Source organism: Rhinolophus sinicus, unplaced genomic scaffold, assembly GCF_036562045.2.
Source record: "Rhinolophus sinicus isolate RSC01 unplaced genomic scaffold, ASM3656204v1 Contig49, whole genome shotgun sequence".
In the NCBI taxonomy this organism is placed as follows: Eukaryota; Metazoa; Chordata; class Mammalia; order Chiroptera; family Rhinolophidae; genus Rhinolophus; species Rhinolophus sinicus.
In genome coordinates, this window is record NW_027423848.1 from 1 (window position 1) to 15,210 (window position 15,210).

Genomic DNA, 15,210 nt, shown 5'->3' on the forward strand with positions numbered 1-15,210 from the left:
AATAAGATTACTGGGTTCTGAGGAGCAACCATGAATTACCTATTTCCAATAACTACAGTAATGAACTTTTGATATATCATTGAAGTAAATGAAAATGAAATCTACTTTTATTAGATTCTTGGTTTTCTCTCAAGTCAATTGGGGAAAATCAAAATATTTACAATGGTAAGATTATAAAAAGTCATTTCACAAATGTATAAGCTAAAGCCAAATGACTTACTAAGTGGTATATTAAAAATAATCGTTGTAGTCTAATAATGCAAACCTATATATGGAATACCCAAATAATGATTTTTTTAGATGTCATAAATATGTGCACCTATTACTATGGTGACCAAAAGTCCAAGGATAAAGGAAATATAAGCAGCTTTTGCAAGAGTATTTATTTATCCATGCTACACCTGTTTCAGAAATCATTTAAAGTGACTTTGGCTTCAAAGAGCAATTAGTCTGTGTCCTAAATTTATTAATAAACAGCAATTCAATGTTCAGTTGACCCAAACTGTACTACATAGCAACGCCTAACCAAATTATTACCATGTAAATGACTTTGGAAACAAGACCTTTCACTCTTTATTTGGATTGCATACTGATAAATTTTACAACCTTACTGTAAGCATATTGGTATCTCCTTAGTATAACCTTTCCTAAAAAAGCATTTTAAAATCATCGTCGCTATATACAGTTAAACATTAATTTTATTTACAGCCAAAAGTTTTCAGGATCATCTTGACAATACAAATTGTTTTTCCTTTGTCAGATATACAGTCTCACAATTATTTGGCCAATTACTAATCAGATATCTGTTTTACAAATGAAGTTTTATCCCCCATTACTGTAACAGCGCTGACTCTCCAACTACTTCAAACAAACACAGAAGCACTACAACTACCCATATTGCACATAGTACTAGGTTACCTCTATCGCTCAGACCTGTGTTCAGTCTCCTTCTTTAGGAGACTGACAACTTTAATAACAATAGACTAAGCCATATAATATCAAGACACAACGGTGAATATTCGCCACATATTCTGAATCACAGCAGATATATCAGGCCACTTCCTTCACAGATTTTTGACAGTTTCGGAATTAACAGCCCCAAACCACAAAGCTTGTGGCTGTCCTTGGTGCTGAAACGCACTCTTTCTTGGTCCTTCACTGAAAAACAACAACTGCCGTCCCAATCCCATTTTGAGAGGATGAAAAAGAATTCTAAATGGTGGGGGTGGGGTGGGGGAGGCGAGGGGTTCTGAAGATGGGAGGTTTTAAATAAGAACTGGTAAGTTTCTGAGCTGAGAATGCTAACTAGTGTTCGTGTATGGGGGGTGAGGAGTGTGATGGTCGTGGGGGGGGGGGTGCTGGAAACACGCAGAGGGCATTTTCCCCTTTGGTGCCGGGAGGCCCAGGAAATTCGGACTGCGGCAAAGATCAGAAACGTCTCGCATCGGGCAGCAGCCTCGGGTAGTAACGGCGCCCTCGCCGGGGCAGCTCCTCGGCCGGGGCCAGACGGGCAAGGACGGCGAGGGGCGCCACGGCCGGGTCGATGGCGACTTTCCGTGCCAACGCGCTAGCTCCGGGGTCCTTTTGTTTCTGGGGCTTGAGGGGAGGGCGGGTAGGCTGAAGGGAACCCCCACCTGCTTTAATTTGCACAGAGGGGACAACAAAAGACCTTGCCACCTGGACCGGCAGGGTTCGCGGAGCCAGAGCCGCCGTGGCACCTGGCCGCGGGCTCGGCACCCCTCTCCTTATGGTCCCGGTCGCTCTTACCGTCCCGGTCGCAAAGCTGAATGGCCTCCAGGCTGAGATTTTTGATCACCTCTTCACAGGGGCTGGTGGGGCTGTTGAGGGCATGATCCAGGCGCGGCACCTCCATTTTTATAGCCCCCTTCTCAAGCCCGCTAGCTTCGTATCCAGGGTCTCTCGGTGGGAGAGAAGGGCGGGAAAGGGACAGGGAGTGGCGGAGGAATGGGAGTTGCTCTGAGATGCGGCGCTGAGGAGCTGAGGCTGAGCCGCCGCGCTAGAGCCGCGGCGGAGGCGACGGCCCTGGCAGCAGCTCCGGGTAATGTGCGGCTCTAAGAGACCAAAAGAGACCCGCGCGAGGGCGGAGGTGCGCGCTCCCGGCGGGGAGGGACGCGACGCGCGGAGAACGGGAGGAGAAAGCGCGGCGCGCACGCGCGAGAAAGGACGCGCCCACCTGCTGGCACGCGGCGCTCCCTCCCCGCCCTTCCGCGCGCACGCGTCCCCGGTTGCCCTCGCGCCATGGCCCCCGCAACCCCGCGCATGAGGCGTTGGACGGCAGAGCGCGCAGGAACTGCAGGCGACCGGGGTTGACACGCGCTCGCCTGGCCCTCTCTGCCGGTGAGGGCGATTTGGCGCTCTTTCGCTCCTCGCAGTGTCAGTCGGAGCCCAGGTTGGCACTGCGGCGTCTACACGGGTAGGTGAGAGTGAGCAGGTTGATTGTTTATCCGGATTGGAAAATAAGGGTTCAGACCCTTTGTATCGGGGTTTTGGAACCAGCGGCTACTTTCGCCCCCACAAGGTCCGGGGCTGCTCGACACCCATACCCTGCTTGCTCAGCCTGACATTCCTCCGAAACAGCTGCGCCAGTGTGAGAAGAGCAGTGTGAGAAATGAATGCATTAATTGAGGAGGGGCAAGGTTTAGGGGCAGAACCATCCTTCCCTCTTTCCCTCCTTCCTCTCCCTCCTTCCACTCCTTCCTTCCTTCCTTCCTTCCTTCCTTCCTTCCTTCCTTCCTTCCTTCCTTCCTTCCTCCCTCCTCCTCCTTCCCTCCCTCCCTCCTCCTTCCTTCCTTCCTCCTCCCTCCCTCTCCTCCTCCTTCCTTCCTTCCTCCCTTCCTTCCTTCCTTCCTTCCTTCCTTCCTTCCTCTCCATCCTTCCTCTCCATCCTTCCTTCCTTCCTTCCTTCCTTCCTCTCCATCCTTCCTCTCCATCCTTCCTCTCCATCCTTCCTTCCTTCCTCCCTCCCTCCCTCCTCCTCCTTGCATGCCCTCAGGGACATGAGAAGGATCCTTTTCTGTTCCCTCAAGTTACCCTAATCTTGTCTGCCCATTGTTTTTAGTGGCATTTAAGATTCTGTATTACACTTAGTGGAGGTGCAAATGTATTTAAAATAAAATAGATACAGATCGCAGCCTCTTGCCCTCTGTTCCCTTGCTTCTTTAAAATAGGTTCTTAGTTTTTGTTGCTACTTCAGGATCAAAATAGTACCACCACCACCCCTTTTTTGTGTGTATTTATTCTCAATTAAAGTTCCTTTTTATTGATTTTTCCAATTTCAAACATAAATGTTAACCAATAAAGTAGCAATTTACATAATAGATTGCTATATGCTACCCTTTCTAGCCACATCCATGTAGTCTTAACATGACTAAATCTGGTTAATGGGAGCCTCATAAAACAGAAGGACCAGCTTAAGGTAAAATAAGCCTGAGAGAAAACCTGGCACAACTGCAAGTTGATAAAAATCTGTGGAAGATAATTGGGTATTTTAAAGTGAAGTGTCCTCATTATGAACTTAGGTATTAATGAAGATGGATCTCCTTTTTGTAGTTTGAGAGAATTCCTGTGGTAGGTGGGGGTGTCCCCAAGGAGAAGATAAGTTATTACTTGTCAAGAAATATGACAAGATGGCACTTAACTGGTAAATTTCCTGTGTACTAAACCCTGATTCTGGAGGACTAGAAATTGCTATTGCCAGCCCAACCACAATGGGTTCATCTTTCAGAGTACTAGTATCAAATTTACAAATCTCAAAAGGAGCTGTGTAAACTAGATTAGCAATTTATTGATTTACAAGTGAAAAATATAACTCATGCTTATAATTAAAACTGTAACTCATACATATATTTATTAAGCACCTGCTATGTCCAAGGACAATATACTAGATACTAGAAATGTTGAGTTCAAATCTATTAGGAAAGAAACACATTGAAAAAGTAAAATTATGACAGTTGTTATGAAAGAAGAAGTATGGGAACTTGTGGAAGCACACACATGGGTCCTGACCTCGTCTGGTTAGTCAGGAAAGCCTCTAAAGGATTTTATTTTAAGAGAATGGAAAATTATTAAAAGGCTTTAAATGGCAGATTAGCATGAGCAGATTTGTAGGGCCAGAATATTTGTGTAATGGAAAAGGGGTAATGTTTTGAGAAATATTAATGTGACTTTCTGGGTATAAGACCTATTCAATCCAAGGCACTTTTTTGCTGAGGATTTAAATTATACAAGAAACACAAAAGAAAGAGTTAATGTTTGACTTTTGACATTGAATATGAGATTTCTTTTTTCTTTTTCTTTTTTTTTTTTTTTTTTTGCAAGCTGTTAGGCTTCAAATCAAGGCATTGTCAAGAGACAAAATATAAATTTGTTTATGGCTTAACATATCAAGGCCAGGCCTAGAAGTCCAAATGATGAATTTCTCCCATAGTGAAAACAAGATATACTATTTCATCATAAAGGCTCAGGCCAGAGATTATATAAGGAAGATGGTGGCTATGAGGTAGGTAAAGTACAAGAAAATTCTGTTTTCTTTGCTTCAGAATTATGGAAAAGAGAAGTGCTCAAGAAAGGCAACCAACATTTTTACTCATTCTCACCTTGAGGATTGAATTGAGATAGCTTTAGAAATATCCAGATAGGTATGGGAAAACTCAAGGAAAGAAAAAATTCTGCCCCAATTCTTAAATCTTTGGAAGGATATCACTTAACCAGGCTGAGGTTACCACATTCAAATAACCTTGAACAGGGCATTATAGATGGAGGGAGGGCAGGAGTTTACTTTCCAGAACTGCTGAAAGTTCCTGTGTACTCAGAAGGTAGCTGAGTTGAGAGCTAGCAGACCTATCATGAAGTCTGATGTCAAAACAGCAAGGTGTCTGAGTTTTTGTTTCTTCATTTGTTTGTCTGGTTCTTTTGCTATTTTCAGTTTTATATACCACATATCAGTGAAATCATACGGTTCTCGACTTTTTCTGTCTGTTTTATTTTGTTTGGCATAATCTCAAGATCCATCTACGTTGCACAAATGGCACTGTTTCATTTTTTCTTATGGCAGAATAGTATTCCATTGTGTATATATACCACATCTTCTTTATCTAGCTCATAGACACAGACAATAGTTTAGTGGTTACCAGAGAGTAAGGGGGAAGGGGAGGTGTGGTGGATAAGGGTAAAAGGTATCAACTATATGGTAATGAAAAGAGAACTGACTCTGGGTGGTGAGCACACAATGTGATAATATAGATGATGTATTACTGAATTGTACACCTGAAACCTATATAACTTTACTAACAATTGTTACCCCAATAAACTTTAATAATAATAATAATAATAATAATAATAAGTTGATACTCTATCAGAAACTGCAGGATGGACCTAGGCCAGGGATGTCTAAAGTACCAAGAAGATGAAACCTGTTAGAGATGGCTATCAGGCCCTGACCAAACTGAGAAGGCACAAACCATGAGTTCCTCCAGCCACCATCTTCATGTGAAAGACCAGAAGCAACTAGGCATACAAAGGATGTCACCACAGAGATCAGAGGAGGCAAAAGACATTACTCAAATCCAGTAATTCTTTGTTCCAATACCTGAAGTTAATGGAAGCTCCCCTCTCCTGATACTCCCAAACACAATCTGAAATAAGATGTCGGGGAAAAGGTAGAAATCTGAAAGACTGAGGATCTTACCTAAAAAAGGTGAACTTTACCTACAGGAACTAATTAAAATACTGATTGAAACCAGTTTCCTGGATTAGACTAAAAACACACACCCCCTCCCTTATATATCAGTGAATGAGATTTCATGAAGATGACCAAATCAGTTTTAGATAAAATGAAAAATTTTTTCATACCTAAGTTGCAGTGTGAATAATTGCAATCTTCATGCACTTAAATCATTTAATTGTTAGCATAAGGTGCCCAATATTACAGTCAAAATCCTATCAATCATTCAAGTTTCCACTCAAATGGTACATTTTCTGTAGATTATTCTCTCTGCCAAAGTCTCTTTTTGTTTTATTCCATGGGGCTTTGTTTATAGTTATACACAGACACAATCACACTATGATTTAAAAGTTAGTACACATTAGAAATAAGACTAAAATTTGAAAAGAGCCTTAAATATATCCTAATTCAATCTCTTGTCCGATGTTGAAGCCCTTGACAAGAAGCTGTTTATCTTTTAATAAATAGTAAATTAAAACCCTCATGAAGTAACCCAAAACCTCACTCATTCTGAGCCCAAAACTGACTCCTGTCAGGTCAATAGAAAGGCCTCAGTTTTCCCCTCTGTTGGTCAGCCACAGTAATGATAATCTTTCTGCTGCCCATATATATTCAATTCTCTGGCTAAATATTTCTCGTTCTTTCAAATACTTCTGATACCACATTGCTTTGAGTCCCTCTATCACTCTGGACAGTCCTCAGGATAGCTCTAATTTTTCTAAGGTAAACACACCAGGTGGGAAATATAATAAGATTATAAAGAAAAACACAGTATATGGCAACAAAATGCAGCAAATGACCGTGAAGTGGGGAAGTAATTGCTATAAAAGACACAATTGGAGTGATTATCAAAATTTGAATGTGGACTGTGATTACAGTAGTCTATCAATAGTAAATTTAATAGTTTTGAAAAAATAAAACAAAAACAGAGTAGACTTATCACTATCTTTGCTCTGTATTCCAGACATCTTGTAACACAGCCCAAGAGCACATTAGCTTTTCTGACAGTGATATCACTATGCACACATCCTGAGTTTGCAATCACATAAAACCTATATTTCTTCCCTGAAAATATCTTATTTTCCCTGTAATATTGTAAAATTTAAGCACATACTTGTATTTGCATAGAGAAGATACTCAGTATATTTTGCTGAATTATTTGAATGAACTTCAATACTTTGAACGTATTTAATTAAATTGCTGCACCTAGCCTAGAATTTTATCAAACCCAAAGAAAAGTAGGTTGCTAAGTTCTTTAGTGCAGAGGTCATTCTTAGGTGAACCACAGCCCTAGGCGCAACCCAGCTTTTTATATCTAGGCAGAATGCAAAATGTGAGAACCAAAACCATAGGTAGAAGCAAACTTCCAAAAATGCATAGTAAATGGAATGTGTTTTTTTCCCCCCTCTCATTACCATAACTTTTCCTAAGCCCCTATTATCAATGGTAGGGTGAGAGAAAGCTGATTGACAGAGACAAAGTTGAAAGCAACTCAGATATTCAAAATTCTTTACCCTGATTCAGGTTGAGTAGTGTCTGGACTTGTGAATATCAAATGAGATAGTACATATGAAAGTGCTGTATGAACTGTAAGTTACCTCAATATTGTTTTTATAGAACACTAAGAATGCCATTAAGAAAGGATATCTGGTCAATTTTACAGTGCAAATTTCTAGAAATATTTTAAAAGCTATTTTAGAACATTAAGAGCTTCCATATTTAGAATATCTGTATAGTTTAGTGTGTTGGGGCCCTTAAAAATTGCATCAAGTTAGGTGTGTTTTTTGTTTTATCTCAATGGTAGATTTTTGCCAAGCCCATAAGCAAATACCTACTCAATATTGAATCTCTCCCCAGTATTTGATTTCTACACTCCTAATTCTGTGTCATCACAGATGGGAGAAGTTGGAGACTTTTGATGACTTGATCCATTACAAATTTATGCTGTAAAAATTCAGCTTGCTTGACAATTCAATAGCTATTGTAGACTTTTCTCTTTGAAACCCCCAGCTCCACTCCAACTTTCAAAAACTGATCATTCCCTCTTTCTACTGGAAAAAAAATCACAATGTGATATATAGATGATATATTACAGAATTGTACACCTGAAACCATGTAACTTTACTAACAATTGTCACCCCAATAAACTTTAATTAAAAAAAAAGAAAAAATGAAGGCAGAGTAAGATTTCTCATTCTTATTTTTAGCTCAGTAGATCATGGTAAAACTTGCTACTTTTTTTCCCTCGTATGTATTGTCTATTCAGTACCTGTGTACTGCAGACTAGAGTTAGCTTCCTATTTTTATCCCCTTTAGCTACTTTGGTCTTTTTTCCCCCTCTGACTTTTTTTTTTTTTTGTCTTTTTTTTTCGGTCTTTTTTTTTCTTTTTTTTTTGCCAAATCTCCTTAATTTAAAAAATTATCTTACTTGAACCAAACAGTTTCTATCCAATTTCTTAACATCCTAAGGTATGTAAGGAGTCCATTATAAATTGTGAAGTATTAATACTATAAGTGTTATTTATTACCTTTTAATCTTCATGTAATTTGCCATCCATCTGTACCACTCTGATTCTTGCTTACTCTTCATATGTCATATTTGGATCTGGTGAGATTTTTTTCACATCACCAAATACAAAGGACTTTTATCATCTGCATCCTCTTTGATATTTTAACAGTTTATTTCTCCTGAACTTCTGTAGCACTGAACTCTTCTGGGTCTCTTCCTACATGTGTGCCTAATGTTTATCAACTGTAGCTTCTAAGATGCCCTCCAGAGCGTAGGTGTTCTTTAAAGTTCAACCTCTGACATTATGTTCTTCCCTGTTTAAAGCCATTTCCGCTGAGAAGGCATGCATTCCCTTGAATTTTAATGTCTTCTTAATGTTCAGATTCTCACCTTTATCCTCAAATCCCTATCTCAAAGCCCCAACTATAAATAAAAGCTATTGTCCTATTTCCAATAATGAACATTTTTATTTACATTCCTATAACCATTTCTAATTAATCAATTCATCCCCCAAAATGGTTGCCTTTTCTAATTTCCGTCCTTACAGTCACTGGCAGCAGTACCCTTGTAGTCACCCAGGATCACCCAACTTTCTGGTTTTCTCTTCCTCTTTAAATCATACTGTCCTCAGAACAATTAAAATTTTGCAATATTTCTTGGATATGTGATTTCCCCCCCTGAATTTTAAGTACTAATACCATGTTTAGGTTCCCATCATTTTGACCAGATTATTGAAATTATCATTTACATAATCTTTCTACTTCCCTTCTTTAATCAATGCTGCTACTGAAATCAACCCTTTAAAACACTTTGTTAATCAGAATTTGCTCAATTAATTACAATGGCTTCCTATTTTTGTTCTATAGTTAATGGTGAGCTACTGAAGCTTTTTAGGCAGGTATGTGGCAATTGCAGTGTTATAGGAAGATTAATCTGCCCATGTTGCATAGGATGAATGGAATGGAGGAAGACAGGAGTTTAGGAGATTATTATATATAGTTCTGGCAAGAAGTTATAAGATATTATAGGTGAAGACAGTAGAATTGAGAATAGAAAGGAAGCAGTTGGTTTCAGAGAGTGGTGTTACAATATTGTTTTTGAGATTTTAAAAAAATCAGAAAAGGGGGAGGTCCTGGAATATTTTGGTATTTTGAAAGATTCACTCAAAATACTGATGGTTATATACTAGAAATATTAATACTACCGTACAGCATCATATGGCATATGAAGCAAGAAAAATGTATTACACATACTTTTTTCCATGTTTAAAATCCAATAGTTATTTTCCAGTGATACACAGGTAGATTGACCTTAAGAACTAAAGCAACATCAGTCTTTATATTTGTGAATAAGCAAAGCTCAACTAAAAATCTCAGAATAGCATGTCTTCTATACCCTGTGCTGTCACTAGTCAAAGTTTAAAAGGAGCTGGTGTTGTGGGGGAAGAAATCTTGGGGTGGGGGTGGAAAAGAAAGCACTTTTCTGCAGACTGGACCACTTTGATTGAAAACCTTTCTCCTCTCTGGGGAAGCCCTTCGATAAGGTATGTATTACAATAGAATGTTTTCAGAATGTGTTCACTTTCACAGCCCTCCATAAGTACCACGACAGGGAATCTGGAAAATAAATTATATATGGTGATCAGAGTTGTCAGAATACAGCCACAATCAGTTTGCCACAAGTTTTGGTTTTCTTGCTTTCACAGATGTATCTTTCTAGTTTTGAGTTTTTTACAAGGCTCAAAACAAATTCACTTACATCTTTATATTACTGATAAACAGGATCTATAGTCTGTTCCATTTGAACACAGCTCAAAACTGCTCTCCTGAAACCCTGATTTAGTTAGTGTCCCTTTAAATCTAACTACAGAAATTTCCTGATGAGTCTTTTCTAGGATTTTTATCTCAGCAGAATTAGAGCTGTGGCTTTTATGATTAACACATTTTAGTTTGTGAAAGTTCTTTCTAGGCTAAAGAATGCCTGTAGTATCCCTAAAAGCCCTTTCATTTTTCTAAACATCTAACCCTCTCTCAAATTGTGCTGCAACACTGGTGATGTTATACACCTTACATTTGCCACACGCTCATTAGTACGATAAGAAGCCTAATTCAACAACCATATCTTGCCTTGAGACTTTCTCTGTAATATTTGTGTAAACAAAACAACCACAATGCATTCGACTAGAGTTTAATGTTTCCAACTCCATCCAAATTAGGCCTGCTCCAAGATCCCATAATGGAAAAAAACAACTTCAGGGTGCATAGAAGCTCATTAAAGAGATTACTCAGTTAATAACATCCATGATGATTCAATGTTATGTATGTATGTATGTATGTATGTATGTATGAAATCAGTGCACATTATTGAGGCGCCATTAGGTTTTCTGTGATGATACAAAGAGAGACACTGTCCATGCCAACGTCTACCCCTATCCTAAGTTACTGCCATTTTTCTAGACTGCAAAGAAATGGAGTTGTTTCTGGATAACTAATTTTATCAAGAGGAAAGGGCCTCATAAAAATCAGCATAGCAGCCATTCACAGGAGGGGCTTCAACTAGAAAGTAGCAAGAGGGAGGGCCATGGAGACAGGTAACTATCACCTTCTGCTTTTCCTAATGGCCCCATCATTAGGTCACATAAATTAGACTGTCGTTCCAATATGTGTTCATTCATTGTAAAATATTCATAAAGGTGTCAAATGCTTTAATGATTGGAAGTTGTTTTCTTAACTACTGCCTTTCCTGTGTTTGAAAGTTTTCCACAATAGTTAAACCAACTTGTATGTGAATATGTCTAGCAACTAGAAAACTTTCCTCTTGAGGTCGCCTATTCTATCTACAGAACTCTCCAGAGTCAACATCATATGGAATCAAGAACTTCCTCCCAATGTCAGTGTTTCCCCACTTATCTTGGAGACACAGAAAACAGTTCATTCTTTTTCACGTGGCAGCCATATATATGATTGAAAACATCGTATCTCTTTTGACTTGCCTTTTCTTCAGTCTTCATCTTCCCAAGTACTGCAGCTTGCCTCAGGATATTGGGTCCTTGTCTTCCTCTGAATCTACTGTAAAATTGTATGCTTCCCTCTTGGAATATAATGCCCAGAACTAAACACAACATAATGGGGGTGGTCTGATCACACTAAAGTAACTCATCTGAACTGTTTGGTTACAAGTAAGTGCTTTGACGTAATTTATCAGTACATTCACATTAAAAAGGTTCTTTGATTATTTTTTGACAGTGTATGGCTATTCATATTTGTATAGTCCTTTTATAGTAGTTTTCATTTATTATTTGTCACAACAACCTTCTTGATCTTTTGTATTTCTAGGCTGAAAGAAAGGACTACAGGTTTCATTTTTACAAATCAGATGATATTAAAGCTAATTATGCATAACATATCAAAAATGAAATAACTACTGCAGTCTAGTTACATTTTATGTAGTCTCTTGATTACTCTATGGTCCTTAAAACCTTTAAATCAGGGTATGTCATGAATCTTGATAATAAGATTTTCTCTTTATGATAAGTGTCATAGTATCTGTGGATTCACACATTTTGTGGGTCAGATCATGGGCTAATCTTCCATGGTGTGGCCGGTGTTGACAGTCCATGAAATGCAATGAAGTCATATTTCAGACGTTCACACAGCAAACCTGACAGCCTTATAGGGGTTTAGGTGATGCTGCTGTAATGATAAGGGAGATTATTTCTTTGGTCTCATGTGGTACTACTGCTCAGTCCCACATTGCATTTACTTTTTCCTCCATAAAAAGATTGCTCAGCTAAAATGATGATTTGACTGTGTAAGATATCACAAAACCAAGGAATAATGGGCCCTTAATCAAACACAGACAAAGAGAGACTAAGTCTTCAGAGACACTGTATAGACAGTAAGCTTACAAAAAAGGTCCTACTATTCCAAGGAACCAGACTGATAAGTACAAAGTTAAATTCTAAGTCATCACCTGGCAAAATTTCTAAGACAGAGTAGACACATTTAGTTTCATTCTTGCCACACACTACATTCTGTTGCCCTGATTTCTGTTCCATGTTATTTCACTGTCTTATACCCATGAATAAATCATTCTTTCTAGATCTTTTTCTTTCTTTTTTATATCATAATAGCCAATTGCCCTTCTGGGATGCGGAGGAGGAAAAGAGGACACACACACAAAAACAAATATGACATTCAATGCAACCATGATAGGCCCTAATTAGTCAGCTTTTCTATTCTCTCTTAAGGATATCTTTATATGTGACCCCAAACGTCTGTTTACTTCCGGAAATATATCAGCATGTATTCAGTCAAATTAATTTGTCTGGTGTCACATCAGCCAATCAAGCGTCTCATTTGTTTTATACTTTTAAAATACTTTTTAAATCGAATTTCTTAAAACACAGCTCGTAAGAACCTTGGTCTGTGTCTTCATAAGAGGCTGTGAATCTATAGTGGTAGATGGCACACGTGATCTCATCGTCCTGCTGCTTTCACCTTCTCATGGATGAGCAGCAAAATCCTCACACATCAAAACCTATAATTGATCTTTTTTCTTCTGCCACCTCACGTGCAGACTTAATTTGGATTCAGTAGTTTCTATTTAAAGACTTTTCTTTTTCACTCCTAAGGCTTCAGTGCCTTCATCAAGATAATGGCCTCTAAATGATTTGAAAGGGTAAACTTGTGAAATTGTTTGTACAGCTGAGGTATAAGATAATTTAAAGCTTTTAAATTTTATCCTTGACCCCTTGACTAGATCTATCTGCTCTCTGTTCCTCAATTTCCCAGACTACAAAGAAGACAGTTATAGCTAAGTCAGTTAAAACTTCTCTTTTTCTTTTTCCCATTCATTCATTCATTCATTCATGATAATAGTGGCCTGTAGATACTGAGTAGAATGGGGGGGCAGGGGTTTGCCACATCAGTGTCATGAAGCCTAGAATCAACAAATGTAAATTCTGTTCACTTGATGAATGCAATTTAACAAAGATTTTTAGTACCTGTTATGTGGTCTAGGACAAAGGAATATAAGGCTTTATTCCAAGATTGAATTTGCCCAAGAGAAGATAACAATCTTTTGCCATTGAGTAGACCTTAAATTCACACAATTTCCTTTTTATGATGTGGTATACAGGCTAAATATTTTGTGGTCAGAAGGAAACTGATAGTTTTCTAGCATTGCAGTGCATAGACTAAAAATATATAAAATGTTACTTTGTGCCTTCATCCTAGTCACTCTTCTTTAGTTTTTCATGTTGGTTTGTTTTATAGTGGTATCATTTGACCTATACTTAGCACTCTGAGTAGCAAGCATGCACTTAGAGTATTGATTTAGAAGAAGGGTATATGGAGAAGGAGGAAAGAATTTTTTAAATTTTATGAACGTATTTGTACGTATTGATGTTTCACCTTTTTACACAAAAATGTAGAGCTTAGAGTAAGGCAAAATGTGGCAAGTGTTGTAGGAGAGGAAGAAAGCATGTGCTCTGCAAGCACAAAGAAGGGAGAAATTAATTTCAGCTAGGGGAAATCTGTGTGAATAAAACACTCATCCTGAGTGCCGTTAAGTACAATAAACTAAAGTGCCATCAGGTTGTTCCTGTAGGCTCTACATTGTACTCAAAAGTGCTGCCGAGTCAACCATTTTAACCTGTAGATGGATGACAAAAGCATTCATCTTATCCCTGAAAACAGTTTTTCTTCTTCTGTGGATGTATCAGAAAACAAAACACACAAAAAAATTGTTTCATTAAATGGCCCTATAATAAAACATATCTGATAATGTTCTTTTAGATTGGGTCCTTTTGTTTGTTTATTTTTTAATTGTTTTATTTTTCATTACAGTTGACATACAATATTATACTAGTTTCAGGTGTACAACATAGTGATTTGACGTTTATATAACTTATGAGGTGATCACCCTGGTAAATCTGGTACCCATCTGACACCAGTTAGATTGGCTCCTTTTAATGAGCAGAGAGTGTTAGTACTTGATGTGCAGAGGCCATTTAACAATGATGAATCGTGAGACCAGTTATATAGACAACCTTAATGTCATTTAATATAATGAAACTACTTGTGTTTTCTATAAAACACTTCCATATTATAAAGGCTAATATTTAAAGTATTTATTTTCTTGTTTCATCTATAAGGACCACCCAGTTTGGTCTGGCAGTGCTAGTCTTTGAAAATCTGGGCTTCTGAATATTGACTTAACTCTGTTTGATTTTGAGTGATCACCTATCATACCATAAGTTACAATTTTTAAATTAAAATTAAAGTTGTTTAATATTGTTTCCTTACAACATATTCTATGACTATTATATTGAAAGTGTCGGAGGCTATTTAATCTCCTGTAAATATAGAGTTATATTTCTCTTAATTAAAATATAAATATAAATTGATGTTCTATAACAAGATATAAGTATATATTGCATAAGAATACATATTCAAATAAAGCTTAGAAAAACAAATAGGACCAATTTTATAGATGCCGCCTAATCTTAACAGCATCTGATTTCCCAGATTTATAAACAGCTAGTTTATAACTAGTCTATACCTATTTTGCTCTACCTATAAGCATTGCATAATAAAACCATTTTATAGAATACAACTTCAATTTTCAGTTTTTACCTCAGTGGGTTTTTATTGAGATATGTATGTCTGTACATTTGAGGTTTCCAGTTATCTATTCTGTATAATTAAACTCCATGCTTCCAAAATATGAAACAGTCTTTGCATCTCAGCCTAGTATATTAAACAATTGTAAAGTCATCTTTTATAGTAATTTTATATTTCATTACCAGGACTATTCACTCTTCTCTTTTCCTATTATGTCTTCAGGGCTTTTGCCAGGCATATACTATCAAGAGATAACAATTCACATTTTAACTTTGACCCCAGTGTGAAGTCACAGTTATTAAAAGATAAAAATACAGGTAAATATTTCCAAT

General features: G+C 37.9%; 1 long non-coding RNA gene across 1 annotated transcript in view; it reads left to right on the forward strand.

Annotated features, from left to right (window-relative positions):
- Positions 1-1,965: 1,965 nt before the first annotated feature.
- The window catches only part of LOC109447444 (uncharacterized), a 30,309-nt gene continuing 17,064 nt past the window's right edge, over positions 1,966-15,210 (forward strand). Inside the window, exons 1-3 of the long non-coding RNA XR_012493643.1 lie at positions 1,966-2,059; positions 2,101-2,434; positions 15,101-15,195. This is a non-coding gene — a long non-coding RNA (uncharacterized LOC109447444). The remainder of the gene's footprint in view (positions 2,060-2,100; positions 2,435-15,100; positions 15,196-15,210) is intronic.